Below are 15,383 nucleotides of genomic sequence, written 5' to 3' on the forward strand. Positions count from 1 at the left end.
GGTCGGCCCAGTTCCCAAAGAACATGGCCTCGCTCTTGCCCCGGTTTACCTTGGCTCCAGAGGCCAGTTCAAACTGGTCGCAGGTGGTTAAGAGCCTGCGTACAGACGCAGGATCCGAGCAGAAGACGGCAACGTCGTCCATGTACAGGGAGGCCTTGACTTGCATGCCTCCACTGCCTGGGATCGTCACTCCTCTTATACCCGGATCCCTCCTGATGGACTCGGCAAAAGGTTCTATGCAGCACACAAAAAGGGCAGAGGAGAGAGGGCAGCCCTGCCTGACTCCAGATCTGATCTGGAACTTTTCTGATTCCCACCCATTGATTGAGACTGCGCTATAGATGTTTGTGTAGAGCAGTTTGATCCAATTGCGAATTCCCTCCCCAAACCCCATTTTGGAGAGCACATCCATCATGTAGGTGTGCGATATTCTGTCAAAAGCCTTCTCCTGGTCAAGGCTGATGAGGCAAGTGTCCACCCCCCTGTTCTGCACGTAGGCGATCGTATCCCTGAGTAGCGCGAGGCTATCAGAGATCTTCCTGCCGGGTACAGCACAGGTCTGGTCAGGGTGGATCACCGACTCCAGAGCAGACCTGACCCGATTGGCGATGACCTTTGCTAGAATTTTGTAGTCCACATTCAACAGTGAAATGGGTTGCCAATTTCGAATTTCTTCCCTTTCCCCCTTCTGTTTGTAGATGAGGGTGATGATGCCTTTCCTCATGGACTCTGACATGCTGCCCTCCAGAAGCATACTCTCGTACACTTCCAGCAGGTCTGGGCCCATCCAGTCCCACAGAGCCGAATACAACTCAACCGGTAAGCCGTCGCTTCCGGGAGTTTTACTCGTCTCGAAGGACTTGGCGGCCTTTGTCAGCTCGTCCAGAGTTAGTGGTTTGTCCAGGTTTTCCAGCTCGCTGTCGCCTATGACCTCCGTGATAGTCGACAGGAAGGTCTGGGAAACAGTGCTATCTGTTGGCTTCAGGTCATACAGTCCGGCATAAAAGGATTGGCTGATCCTCAGGATGTCAGACTGCGATGACTTTTCAGAGCCATCTTCTTCCTTCAGGCTGCTGATCACAGAGGTGTCTCTGTGCACCTTTTGGAAGAAGAAGCGTGAGCACTTTTCGTCCTGCTCCACGGAGCGGACTCTGGAGCGGAAGATAACCTTGGAGGCCTCCGAGGTGTAGAGCGAGGCTTGCTGGCTCTTCACCTCTTGGAGATCCTCCTTGACATCCACCCCCATCGACTGCAGCTGGAGCAAATTTTGCATACTTTTCTGGAGCCTGGACATGACCCCTCGTCTCTCTCTCACCTTTTGAACGCCCTTGAGGATGAAAAACCTCTTGATATTCCCCTTGATTGCTTCCCACCAGAGATGTGGGGCCTCAAAGAGGGGTTTCACGGTTCTCCAACCTTTGTAATCCCTCCTGAGTTCCTCGATGTTCTCAGGGGTCAGCAGTTTTACATTTAGCTTCCACGTCCCCCTGCCTACCCCCTGGTCTTCCTGCAGGTGGCAGTCGGCCAGTAGGAGGCAGTGGTCAGAGAAGAACACCGGCGTTACGTCGGTGGACCTGACCGTGAAAGCTCGGGACACAAAAAAGAAGTCTATCCTGGAGCGGACGGACCCGTCTGGCCGTGACCATGTGTATCTACGCTGCGCGCCGTCAGCAGGGTTGCTGCAGACGTCGAGCAGCTTGGCGTCTTTTACCGTTTCCATCAGGAGTCTGGACGTAGCGTCTAGTTTGCTGTCGGCTTTGCTGGATCGTCCAGCCGCATCGATGATGCAGTTGAAGTCACCACCCAGGATGACCGGCTTGGAGGTGGCCAACAGCAGTGGGAGTTGCTGAAGAACTGCCAGCCGCTCACTTTTTACGGCCGGGGCGTACACATTAATAAGTCTGAGAGGGGTGTTCTTGTATTTCACGTCTGCTACGAGGAGGCGCCCGCCCACCACCTCCTTAACGTCGGAGATGGTGGAGTTGCCTCCCCGCAGCAGAATACCCAGGCCGGAGGAGCGGCAGTCGTTTCCTCCTGACCAGATGGATGGCCCGTGGGACCACCCGCTCGACCAGCGCCTGTAGTTGCTGAGGTGCGGAATTCCGCACTCCTGCAGGAACAGTAGGTCAGCTTTTACATTTGCCAAATGGTTGAGTGTGGCTACACACCGCGAAGTATCTTTGATGCTTCGCACATTTATGGATGCAATTTTTAAACCCATTATAAAAAGGATAGATTTACCAGTCTCAAGAGTCCAGAGTCTATACAGTTGGCTGTTCCAGCTGTTCGATGTTCCCCAGCATGCCGGTGGTGCTCGCAAACTTTAGCACAGTTGCAGGGCTGAGAAAGCTGTTCTGGTCCGTACTGGCCCCGTGATTTTGATGCAGATGCATTGGGGGGGTGATGTAGCCCTGGCGTTCGTCATGGCAGTCAGTAAGTGTTGGGGTTGCAGGCCGGTCTTCACCTGGGTTGTTGCTGCTCGTTACTATCGGGGTTGGTCTGTGACCTTGTTTCCTTCCCGGTCGGTGGTCTGGGGGGTCTGTGCCTTCCGTTCCACGTTGGTGCTTTGCCTCTTTATTTGAGGCCGATTCTTGTCCTGTTTTCCCTCATCGGATGAGGTGTCGGCGCTAAGTGCGCCGGCTGAGAGGTGTCGCTTTTTGCCACTACCCCTCGGGGGGTTCTTCAGTTTGTTTTTTTGTTTCCGCTTTCGTTTGTCCCTGTTCACTGTTTCCCAGGGCTCTTTATTCTTTGTCCCATCCTCTTCCTCTTCCATTGAGTGTTCCTCATCAGATGGGGCTGGGGTTGGGTTGTCAGGAGGTGCTGGGGCCTCTTCTTTTTGTTGGGGGCCCTTTTGTTGCTTTTCCTCATTCTGAGCCGTGGTGTCTTTTTCGGTGGAGGGTGTATGCACCTCCTCTCTGGTCGCCTTTTTAACTCCGCTGCTGATGATTTCAGCGTATGTCGCCCCGCGTTTCGGGCAGGCCCTGTAAAGATGGCCGGCCTCCCCACACAGGTTGCAGCACTTGTCTTCTTTGCAGTCCTTAGTCATGTGTCCCTCCTGCCTGCAGTTCTTGCAGAAGGTCTCCCTGCAGTTTGCGGCAACATGCCCCGTTTTGCCACAGGTGTGGGATACTCGTGGCTGTCCCACGTAGTAGAGGTAGCCACGATTTACTCCAATAGCGAAATTGGAGGGGGGATGCAGGATGGCTCCGTTGCTGTCCGTTCTTAGGGTCACCTTGACCTGGTGCTCACTTGTCCAGATGCCGAAGGTGTCTTTCACTTGCACGCTGTCACTTTTCAGCTCAGCGTACCTGGCGAGGAACGTGAGCACATCAGATACAGGGACGTGGGGGTTGTACGTGTGCAGTGTAACAACCCGATTTCGCTGTGCCGGTAGTGTAAACAGAGGTTCCGCAGTCAGGATCGACAAGGGACTCTGGTTACCTTTTTCCTTGAAGACGTTCAAGAATTTGATGCACGCTGCGACGCTCTTGAAGGTGACATCAAAGAAACCATTCTTGGGGAAGTTTTGCAAGCAGAAGATCTCTGTTGCTTTAAACCCACAGCACTCGAGCAGCACCTTCTTCACGAAGTGTTTCCGGTCCAAAGGTGACTCTCCATCCGTTTTCTTCACTGTGACCCGGACAGTGTTTCGCACGCCCCAGCCTGGTGGTCGGGATGCAGCTGCATCCATAGCTCGTACGTTGGGTGTGAAACTGTATCGGCGTTAGGCCTAAACCCGAGGTTTAGGCCAGCATGTAGATCCACCAATAGCAGCCAAGCTCCAAACGTTTCTTCTTTGGCGACTTCAATCCCTCCGAGTTCTCCAATCCACGATCGTCATCGAAATCCTCAGCTTCCCTCAATCAAATGAGACTACACTTGATCTTAGCCAAAAGGCCGAGAAGCGATTGATGCAAGCTGCGAGATTGTTGAAAGTGATGTCAAAATGTGGATTGTTGGGGAAGTGTTGCATCAAAATATCCATTGTTGGGGAAGTGTTGCATCAAAATATCCATTGTTGGGGAAGCGTTGCATCAAAATATCCATTGTTGGGGAAGCGTTGCATCAAAATATCCATTGTTGGGGAAGCGTTGCATCAAAATATCCATTGTTGGGGAAGCGTTGCATCAAAATATCCATTGTTGGGGAAGCGTTGCATCAAAATATCCATTGTTGGGGAAGCGTTGCATCAAAATATCCATTGTTGGGGAAGCGTTGCATCAAAATATCCATTGTTGGGGAAGCGTTGCATCAAAATATCCATTGTTGGGGAAGCGTTGCATCAAAATATCCATTGTTGGGGAAGTGTTGCAAGCAGAAGCATCTGTTGGTTGAAAGCCGCAGCACTGGGGCAGCACCGGCTTCAGGAAGAAATAGTGATGCACAGCAGGCGAGTGGTTGCAAAGTGTTGTAAGCAGATTGTCCATATTGGAGAATGAAGAGAAAAGGCATGAAGTAGAGAAGTGCATGTACATGCTTGAGCTGTTTTTTGACTTTGAAATTCCCCATAAAGGGGGTGTGTGCACCGTTCCCGGAGGTACTGCAATACCAGGTCGATGCGTGGAGTGGACGGAGCAAGCCCCTATTCCATCTCCCTGCTCCAAAAATCAATTTAATATATGGTCCCCAGATAAGGGACGTATCAGATATTAAACTGATAAGAACAGATTTTTTTTTTTTTTTTTTTTATTCAAAAAAATATACTTTATTCATAAAAATTCATCATGAGCATTACATAAACATTTCAAATTGTCTTGACTGTACATTTCCGGCAGGGTTACATGTTGCCTTGACTTTCTTTCATTCAATTTTGATATTGTCATACACATATCACTCTTTACATTACAATTCCTTCTTAAATATTTACATTGTCATGTTTGTTTTATACATTGGAGTGTTGGTTGCCCAGACCGAGGGGCTTTACACTGTTACGCGCCCCTCGGTGTACATTTGCTGGAAAGACTTTACACAGTGGTCTTTCCCCATTGCGCCTTGGCGGCAGCTGCCCCAAGCTTGAGTGCGTCCCTCAGCACGTAGTCCTGGACCCTGGAATGTGCCAGTCTGCAACACTCGGTCGAGGACAATTCTTTGCACTGGAAGATCAGCAAGTTTCGGGCAGACCAAAGAGCGTCTTTTACCGAGTTGATGACCTTCCAGCAGCAGTTGATATTTGTCTCGGTGTGTGTCCCTGGAAACAGTCCGTAGAGCACAGAGTCCTGTGTCACAGATCTGTTTGGGATAAACCTTGACAAATACCACTGCATCTCTCTCCAGACCTTCTTTGCAAAGGCACATTCCACAAGGAGGTGTGTGACCGTCTCATTTCCCCCACAGCCACTCCGAGGGCAGCGTGCATTGGTGCAGAGCCTTCGGGTGTGCATGAAGAATCTGACAGGGAGGGCCCTTCTCACCACCAGCCAAGCTAGGTCTTGGTGCTTGTTTGAAAGTTCTGGTGATGAGGCGTTCTGCCAGATGACTCTGGCAGTCTGCTCAGGGAACCATCCAACGTCCTCCACGGTCTCCTTTTCCCTGAGGGCCTCGAGGACATTACGTGCTGACCACTGCTTCATTGCCTTGTGGTCAAAGGTGTTTTCCTTCAAAAACTTTTCCACAAAGGACAGGTGGTACGGTACGGTCCAACTACTTGGAGCGTTCCGCGGCAATGAGGCCAGGCCCATCCTTCGCAACACCGGGGACAGGTAGAACCTCAGTATGTAGTGACACTTGGTGTTTGCATACTGGGGGTCCACGCACAGCTTGATGCAGCTGGACACAAAGGTGGCCAACAGGATGAGGGAGGCGTTGGGTACGTTCCGCCCTCCCTTCTCCACAGGTTTGTACATGGTGTCCCTTCGGACACGGTCCATCTTGGATCGCCAGATAAATTTGAAGATGGCCCGGGTGACTGCTGTGGCGTAGGGTCGGGTTATGGGCCAGACCTGCGCCACGTACAGTAGCACCGAGAGTACCTCACACCTGATGACCAGGGTTTTGCCCGCAATGGAGAGGGAGCGTTGCTCCCACCAGCCCAGTTTCTGTCTTACCTTTCCTATGCGCTCCTCCCAGTTTTTGGTGCACGCCCCAGCAGCTCCGAACCATATCCCCAGCACCTTCAGATAATCTGACCTGACAGTGAAGGGGACAAAGGACCGGTCGGCCCAGTTCCCAAAGAACATGGCCTCGCTCTTGCCCCGGTTTACCTTGGCTCCAGAGGCCAGTTCAAACTGGTCGCAGGTGGTTAAGAGCCTGCGTACAGACGCAGGATCCGAGCAGAAGACGGCAACGTCGTCCATGTACAGGGAGGCCTTGACTTGCATGCCTCCACTGCCTGGGATCGTCACTCCTCTTATACCCGGATCCCTCCTGATGGACTCGGCAAAAGGTTCTATGCAGCACACAAAAAGGGCAGAGGAGAGAGGGCAGCCCTGCCTGACTCCAGATCTGATCTGGAACTTTTCTGATTCCCACCCATTGATTGAGACTGCGCTATAGATGTTTGTGTAGAGCAGTTTGATCCAATTGCGAATTCCCTCCCCAAACCCCATTTTGGAGAGCACATCCATCATGTAGGTGTGCGATATTCTGTCAAAAGCCTTCTCCTGGTCAAGGCTGATGAGGCAAGTGTCCACCCCCCTGTCCTGCACGTAGGCGATCGTATCCCTGAGTAGCGCGAGGCTATCAGAGATCTTCCTGCCGGGTACAGCACAGGTCTGGTCAGGGTGGATCACCGACTCCAGAGCAGACCTGACCCGATTGGCGATGACCTTTGCTAGAATTTTGTAGTCCACATTCAACAGTGAAATGGGTCGCCAATTTCGAATTTCTTCCCTTTCCCCCTTCTGTTTGTAGATGAGGGTGATGATGCCTTTCCTCATGGACTCTGACATGCTGCCTTCCAGAAGCATACTCTCGTACACTTCCAGCAGGTCTGGGCCCATCCAGTCCCACAGAGCCGAATACAACTCAACCGGTAAGCCGTCGCTTCCGGGAGTTTTACTCGTCTCGAAGGACTTGGCGGCCTTTGTCAGCTCGTCCAGAGTTAGTGGTTTGTCCAGGTTTTCCAGCTCGCTGTCGCCTATGACCTCCGTGATAGTCGACAGGAAGGTCTGGGAAACAGTGCTATCTGTTGGCTTCAGGTCATACAGTCCGGCATAAAAGGATTGGCTGATCCTCAGGATGTCAGACTGCGATGACTTTTCAGAGCCATCTTCTTCCTTCAGGCTGCTGATCACAGAGGTGTCTCTGTGCACCTTTTGGAAGAAGAAGCGTGAGCACTTTTCGTCCTGCTCCACGGAGCGGACTCTGGAACGGAAGATAACCTTGGAGGCCTCCGAGGTGTAGAGCGAGGCTTGCTGGCTCTTCACCTCTTGGAGATCCTCCTTGACATCCACCCCCATCGACTGCAGCTGGAGCAAATTTTGCATACTTTTCTGGAGCCTGGACATGACCCCTCGTCTCTCTCTCACCTTTTGAACGCCCTTGAGGATGAAAAACCTCTTGATATTCCCCTTGATTGCTTCCCACCAGAGATGTGGGGCCTCAAAGAGGGGTTTCACGGTTCTCCAACCTTTGTAATCCCTCCTGAGTTCCTCGATGTTCTCAGGGGTCAGCAGTTTTACATTTAGCTTCCACGTCCCCCTGCCTACCCCCTGGTCTTCCTGCAGGTGGCAGTCGGCTAGTAGGAGGCAGTGGTCAGAGAAGAACACCGGCGTTACGTCGGTGGACCTGACCGTGAAAGCTCGGGACACAAAAAAGAAGTCTATCCTGGAGCGGACGGACCCGTCTGGCCGTGACCATGTGTATCGACGCTGCGCGCCGTCTGCAGGGTTGCTGCAGACGTCGAGCAGCTTGGCGTCTTTTACCGTTTCCATCAGGAGTCTGGACGTAGCGTCTAGTTTGCTGTCGGCTTTGCTGGATCGTCCAGCCGCATCGATGATGCAGTTGAAGTCACCACCCAGGATGACCGGCTTGGAGGTGGCCAACAGCAGTGGGAGTTGCTGAAGAACTGCCAGCCGCTCACTTTTTACGGCCGGGGCGTACACATTAATAAGTCTGAGAGGGGTGTTTTTGTATTTCACGTCTGCTACGAGGAGGCGCCCGCCCACCACCTCCTTAACGTCGGAGATGGTGAAGTTGCCTCCCCGCAGCAGAATACCCAGGCCGGAGGAGCGGCAGTCGTTTCCTCCTGACCAGATGGATGGCCCGTGGGACCACCAGCTCGACCAGCGCCTGTAGTTGCTGAGGTGCGGAATTCCGCACTCCTGCAGGAACAGTAGGTCAGCTTTTACATTTGCCAAGTAGTTGAGTGTGGCTACACACCGCGAAGTATCTTTGATGCTTCGCACATTTATGGATGCAATTTTTAAACCCATTATAAAAAAGATAGATTTACCAGTCTCAAGAGTCCAGAGTCTATACAGTTGGCTGTTCCAGCTGTTCGATGTTCCCCAGCATGCCGGTGGTGCTCGCAAACTTTAGCACAGTTGCAGGGCTGAGAAAGCTGTTCTGGTCCGTACTGGCCCCGTGATTTTGATGCAGATGCATTGGGGGGGTGGTGTAGCCCTGGGGTTCGTCGTGGCAGTCAGTAGGTGTTGGGGTTGCAGGCCGGTCTTCACCTGGGTTGTTGCTGCTCGTTACTATCGGGGGTTGGTCTGTGACCTTGTTTCCTTCCCGGTCGGTGGTCTGGGGGGTCTGGGCCTTCCGTTCCACGTTGGTGCTTTGCCTCTTTATTTGAGGCCGATTCTTGTCCTGTTTTCCCTCATCGGATGAGGTGTCGGCGCTAAGTGCGCCGGCTGAGAGGTGTCGCTTTTTGCCACTACCCCTCGGGGGGTTCTTCAGTTTGTTTTTTTGTTTCCGCTTTCGTTTGTCCCTGTTCACTGTTTCCCAGGGCTCTTTATTCTTTGTCCCATCCTCTTCCTCTTCCATTGAGTGTTCCTCATCAGATGGGGCTGGGGTTGGGTTGTCAGGAGGTGCTGGGGCCTCTTCTTTTTGTTGGGGGCCCTTTTGTTGCTTTTCCTCATTCTGAGCCGTGGTGTCTTTTTCGGTGGAGGGTGTATGCACCTCCTCTCTGGTCGCCTTTTTAACTCCGCTGCTGATGATTTGAGCGTATGTCGCCCCGCGTTTCGGGCAGGCCCTGTAAAGATGGCCGGCCTCCCCACACAGGTTGCAGCACTTGTCTTCCTTGCAGTCCTTAGTCATGTGTCCCTCCTGCCTGCAGTTCTTGCAGAAGGTCACACTGCAGTTTGCGGCAACATGCCCCGTTTTGCCACATGCGTGGCATACTCGTGGCTGTCCCACGTAGTAGAGGTAGCCACGATTTACTCCAATAGCGAAATTGGAGGGGGGGATGCAGGATGGCTCCGTTGCTGTCCGTTCTTAGGGTCACCTTGACCTGGTGCTCACTTGTCCAGATGCCGAAGGTGTCTTTCACTTGCACGCTGTCACTTTTCAGCTCAGCGTACCTGGCGAGGAACGTGAGCACATCAGATACAGGGACGTGGGGGTTGTACGTGTGCAGTGTAACAACCCGATTTCGCTGTGCCGGTAGCGTAAACAGAGGTTCCGCAGTCAGGATCGACAAGGGACTCTGGTTACCTTTCTCCTTGAAGACGTTCAAGAATTTGATGCACGCTGCGACGCTCTTGAAGGTGACATCAAAGAAGCCATTCTTGGGGAAGTTTTGCAAGCAGAAGATCTCTGTTGCTTTAAACCCACAGCACTCGAGCAGCACCTTCTTCACGAAGTGTTTCCGGTCCAAAGGTGACTCTCCATCCGTTTTCTTCACTGTGACTCGGACAGTGTTTCGCACGCCCCAGCCTGGTGGTCGGGATGCAGCTGCATCCATAGCTCGTACGTTGGGTGTGAAACTGTATCGGCGTTAGGCCTAAACCCGAGGTTTAGGCCAGCATGTAGATCCACCAATAGCAGCCAAGCTCCAAACGTTTCCTCTTTGACGACTTCAATCCCTCCGAGTTCTCCAATCCACGATCGACATCGAAATCCTCAGCTTCTCTCAATCAAATGAGACTACACTTGATCTTAGCCAAAAGGCCGAGAAGCGATTGATGCAAGCTGCGAGACTGTTGAAAGTGATGTCAAAATGTGGATTGTTGGGGAAGTGTTGCATCAAAATATCCATTGTTGGGGAAGTGTTGCATCAAAATATCCATTGTTGGGGAAGCGTTGCATCAAAATATCCATTGTTGGGGAAGCGTTGCATCAAAATATCCATTGTTGGGGAAGCGTTGCATCAAAATATCCATTGTTGGGGAAGCGTTGCCTCAAAATATCCATTGTTGGGGAAGCGTTGCATCAAAATATCCATTGTTGGGGAAGCGTTGCATCAAAATATCCATTGTTGGGGAAGCGTTGCATCAAAATATCCATTGTTGGGGAAGCGTTGCATCAAAATATCCATTGTTGGGGAAGCGTTGCATGAAAATATCCATTGTTGGGGAAGCGTTGCATCAAAATATCCATTGTTGGGGAAGCGTTGCATCAAAATATCCATTGTTGGGGAAGTGTTGCAAGCAGAAGCATCTGTTGGTTGAAAGCCGCAGCACTGGGGCAGCACCGGCTTCAGGAAGAAATAGTGATGCACAGCAGGCGAGTGGTTGCAAAGTGTTGTAAGCAGATTGTCCATATTGGAGAATGAAGAGAAAAGGCATGAAGTAGAGAAGTGCATGTACATGCTTGAGCTGTTTTTTGACTTTGAAATTCCCCATAAAGGGGGTGTGTGCACCGTTCCCGGAGGTACTGCAATACCAGGTCGATGCGTGGAGTGGACGGAGCAAGCCCCTATTCCATCTCCCTGCTCCAAAAATCAATTTAATATATGGTCCCCAGATAAGGGACGTATCAGATATTAAACTGATAAGAACAGATTTTTTTTTTATTCAAAAAAATATACTTTATTCATAAAAATTTATCATGAGCATTACAGAAACATTTCAAATTGTCTTGACTGTACATTTCCGGCAGGGTTACATGTACAGATTTTTTTTTTTTTTTAATTCAAAAAAATATACTTTATTCATAAAAATTTATCATGAGCATTTCAGAAACATTTCAAATTGTCTTGACTGTACATTTTCGGCAGGGTTACATGTTGCCTTGACTTTCTTTCATTCAATTTTGATATTGTCGTACACATATCACTCTTTACATTACAATTCCTTCTTAAATATTTACAGTGGCATGTTTGTTTTATACATTGGAGTGTTGATTGCCCAGACCGAGGGGCTTTACACTGTTACGCGCCCCTCGGTGTACGTTTGCTGGAAAGACTTTACACTGTGGTCTTTCCCCATTGCGCCTTGGCGGCAGCTGCCCCAAGCTTGAGTGCGTCCCTCAGCACGTAGTCCTGGACCTTGGAATGTGCCAGTCTGCAACACTCGGTCGAGGACAATTCTTTGCACTGGAAGATCAGCAAGTTTCGGGCAGACCAAAGAGCGTCTTTTACCGAGTTGATGACCTTCCAGCAGCAGTTGATATTTGTCTCGGTGTGTGTCCCTGGAAACAGTCCGTAGAGCACAGAGTCCTGTGTCACAGATCTGTTTGGGATAAACCTTGACAAATACCACTGCATCTCTCTCCAGACCTTCTTTGCAAAGGCACATTCCACAAGGAGGTGTGTGACCGTCTCATTTCCCCCACAGCCACTCCGAGGGCAGCGTGCATTGGTGCAGAGCCTTCGGGTGTGCATGAAGAATCTGACAGGGAGGGCCTTTCTCACCACCAGCCAAGCTAGGTCTTGGTGCTTGTTTGAAAGTTCTGGTGATGAGGCGTTCTGCCAGATGACTCTGGCAGTCTGCTCAGGGAACCATCCAACGTCCTCCACGGTCTCCTTTTCCCTGAGGGCCTCGAGGACATTACGTGCTGACCACTGCTTCATTGCCTTGTGGTCAAAGGTGTTTTTCTTCAAAAACTTTTCCACGAAGGACAGGTGGTACGGTACGGTCCAACTACTTGGAGCGTTCCGCGGCAATGAGGCCAGGCCCATCCTTCGCAACACCGGGGACAGGTAGAACCTCAGTATGTAGTGACACTTGGTGTTTGCATACTGGGGGTCCACGCACAGCTTGATGCAGCTGGACACAAAGGTGGCCAGCAGGATGAGGGAGGCGTTGGGTACGTTCCGCCCTCCCTTCTCCAGAGGTTTGTACATGGTGTCCCTTCGGACACGGTCCATCTTGGATCGCCAGATAAATTTGAAGATGGCCCGGGTGACTGCTGTGGCGTAGGGTCGGGTTATGGGCCAGACCTGCGCCACGTACAGTAGCACCGAGAGTACCTCACACCTGATGACCAGGGTTTTGCCCGCAATGGAGAGGGAGCGTTGCTCCCACCAGCCCAGTTTCTGTCTTACCTTTCCTATGCGCTCCTCCCAGTTTTTGGTGCACGCCCCAGCAGCTCCGAACCATATCCCCAGCACCTTCAGGTAATCTGACCTGACAGTGAAGGGGACAAAGGACCGGTCGGCCCAGTTCCCAAAGAACATGGCCTCGCTCTTGCCCCGGTTTACCTTGGCTCCAGAGGCCAGTTCAAACTGGTCGCAGGTGGTTAAGAGCCTGCGTACAGACGCAGGATCCGAGCAGAAGACGGCAACGTCGTCCATGTACAGGGAGGCCTTGACTTGCATGCCTCCACTGCCTGGGATCGTCACTCCTCTTATACCCGGATCCCTCCTGATGGACTCGGCAAAAGGTTCTATGCAGCACACAAAAAGGGCAGAGGAGAGAGGGCAGCCCTGCCTGACTCCAGATCTGATCTGGAACTTTTCTGATTCCCACCCATTGATTGAGACTGCGCTATAGATGTTTGTGTAGAGCAGTTTGATCCAATTGCGAATTCCCTCCCCAAACCCCATTTTGGAGAGCACATCCATCATGTAGGTGTGCGATATTCTGTCAAAAGCCTTCTCCTGGTCAAGGCTGATGAGGCAAGTGTCCACCCCCCTGTCCTGCACGTAGGCGATCGTATCCCTGAGTAGCGCGAGGCTATCAGAGATCTTCCTGCCGGGTACAGCACAGGTCTGGTCAGGGTGGATCACCGACTCCAGAGCAGACCTGACCCGATTGGCGATGACCTTTGCTAGAATTTTGTAGTCCACATTCAACAGTGAAATGGGTCGCCAATTTCGAATTTCTTCCCTTTCCCCCTTCTGTTTGTAGATGAGGGTGATGATGCCTTTCCTCATGGACTCTGACATGCTGCCTTCCAGAAGCATACTCTCGTACACTTCCAGCAGGTCTGGGCCCATCCAGTCCCACAGAGCCGAATACAACTCAACCGGTAAGCCGTCGCTTCCGGGAGTTTTACTCGTCTCGAAGGACTTGGCGGCCTTTGTCAGCTCGTCCAGAGTCAGTGGTTTGTCCAGGTTTTCCAGCTCGCTGTCGCCTATGACCTCCGTGATAGTCGACAGGAAGGTCTGGGAAACAGTGCTATCTGTTGGCTTCAGGTCATACAGTCCGGCATAAAAGGATTGGCTGATCCTCAGGATGTCAGACTGCGATGACTTTTCAGAGCCATCTTCTTCCTTCAGGCTGCTGATCACAGAGGTGTCTCTGTGCACCTTTTGGAAGAAGAAGCGTGAGCACTTTTCGTCCTGCTCCACGGAGCGGACTCTGGAACGGAAGATAACCTTGGAGGCCTCCGAGGTGTAGAGCGAGGCTTGCTGGCTCTTCACCTCTTGGAGATCCTCCTTGACATCCACCCCCATCGACTGCAGCTGGAGCAAATTTTGCATACTTTTCTGGAGCCTGGACATGACCCCTCGTCTCTCTCTCACCTTTTGAACGCCCTTGAGGATGAAAAACCTCTTGATATTCCCCTTGATTGCTTCCCACCAGAGATGTGGGGCCTCAAAGAGGGGTTTCACGGTTCTCCAACCTTTGTAATCCCTCCTGAGTTCCTCGATGTTCTCAGGGGTCAGCAGTTTTACATTTAGCTTCCACGTCCCCCTGCCTACCCCCTGGTCTTCCTGCAGGTGGCAGTCGGCCAGTAGGAGGCAGTGGTCAGAGAAGAAACACCGGCGTTACGTCGGTGGACCTGACCGTGAAAGCTCGGGACACAAAAAAGAAGTCTATCCTGGAGCGGACGGACCCGTTGGCCGTGACCATGTGTATCTACGCTGCGCGCCGTCTGCAGGGTTGCTGCAGACGTCGAGCAGCTTGGCGTCTTTTACCGTTTCCATCAGGAGTCTGGACGTAGCGTCTAGTTTGCTGTCGGCTTTGCTGGATCGTCCAGCCGCATCGATGATGCAGTTGAAGTCACCACCCAGGATGACCGGCTTGGAGGTGGCCAACAGCAGTGGGAGTTGCTGAAGAACTGCCAGCCGCTCACTTTTTACGGCCGGGGCGTACACATTTATAAGTCTGAGAGGGGTGTTTTTGTATTTCACGTCTGCTACGAGGAGGCGCCCGCCCACCACCTCCTTAACGTCGGAGATGGTGAAGTTGCCTCCCCGCAGCAGAATACCCAGGCCGGAGGAGCGGCAGTCGTTTCCTCCTGACCAGATGGATGGCCCGTGGGACCACCAGCTCGACCAGCGCCTGTAGTTGCTGAGGTGCGGAATTCCACACTCCTGCAGGAACAGTAGGTCAGCTTTTACATTTGCCAAATAGTTGAGTGTGGCTACACACCGCGAAGTATCTTTGATGCTTCGCACATTTATGGATGCAATTTTTAAACCCATTATGAAAAGATAGATTTACCAATCTCAAGAGTCCAGAGTCTATACAGTTGGCTGTTCCAGCTGTTGAATGTTCCCCAGCATGCCGGTGGTGCTCGCAAACTTTAGCACAGTTGCAGGGCTGAGAAAACTGTTCTGGTCCGTACTGGCCCCGTGATTTTGATGCAGATGCATTGGGGGGGTGGTGTAGCCCTGGGGTTCGTCGTGGCAGTCAGTAGGTGTTGGGGTTGCAGGCCGGTCTTCACCTGGGTTATTGCTGCTCGTTGCTATCGGGGGTTGGTCTGTGACCTTGTTTTCTTCCCGGTCGGTGGTCTGGGGGGTCTGTGCCTTCCGTTCCACGTCGGTGCTTTGCCTCTTTATTTGAGGCCGATTCTTGTCCTGTTTTCCCTCATCGGATGAGGTGTCGGCACTAAGTGCGCCGGCTGAGAGGTGTCGCTTTTTGCCACTACCCCTCAGGGGGTTCTTCAGTTTGTTTTTTTGTTTCCTCTTACGTTTGTCCCTGTTCACGGTTTCCCAGGGCTCTTTATTCTTTGTCCCATCCTCTTCCTCTTCCATTGAGTGTTCCTCATCAGATGGGGCTGGGGTTGGGTTGTCAGGAGGTGCTGGGGCCTCCTCTTTTTGTTGGGGGCCCTTCTGTTGCTTTTCCTCATTCTGAACCATGGTGTCTTTTTCGGTGGAGGGTGTATGCACC

At 51.9% G+C, this 15,383-nt stretch overlaps 1 protein-coding gene, 1 non-coding gene and 1 pseudogene across 2 annotated transcripts in view; 1 reads left to right on the forward strand and 2 right to left on the reverse strand.

The window, feature by feature from the left end:
* Positions 1-15,383, forward strand: part of LOC140424756 (nuclease EXOG, mitochondrial-like) — a 387,484-nt gene that overhangs the window by 171,880 nt on the left and 200,221 nt on the right. The window lies entirely within an intron of this gene.
* LOC140425941 (U2 spliceosomal RNA) lies at positions 4,516-4,702 on the reverse strand. The gene has a single exon (XR_011948088.1). It is a non-coding gene; the product is annotated as a U2 spliceosomal RNA (small nuclear RNA).
* LOC140425936 (U2 spliceosomal RNA) lies at positions 10,731-10,907 on the reverse strand (annotated as a pseudogene).

This window comes from Scyliorhinus torazame, chromosome 6 (genome assembly GCF_047496885.1).
Source record: "Scyliorhinus torazame isolate Kashiwa2021f chromosome 6, sScyTor2.1, whole genome shotgun sequence".
In the NCBI taxonomy this organism is placed as follows: Eukaryota; Metazoa; Chordata; class Chondrichthyes; order Carcharhiniformes; family Scyliorhinidae; genus Scyliorhinus; species Scyliorhinus torazame.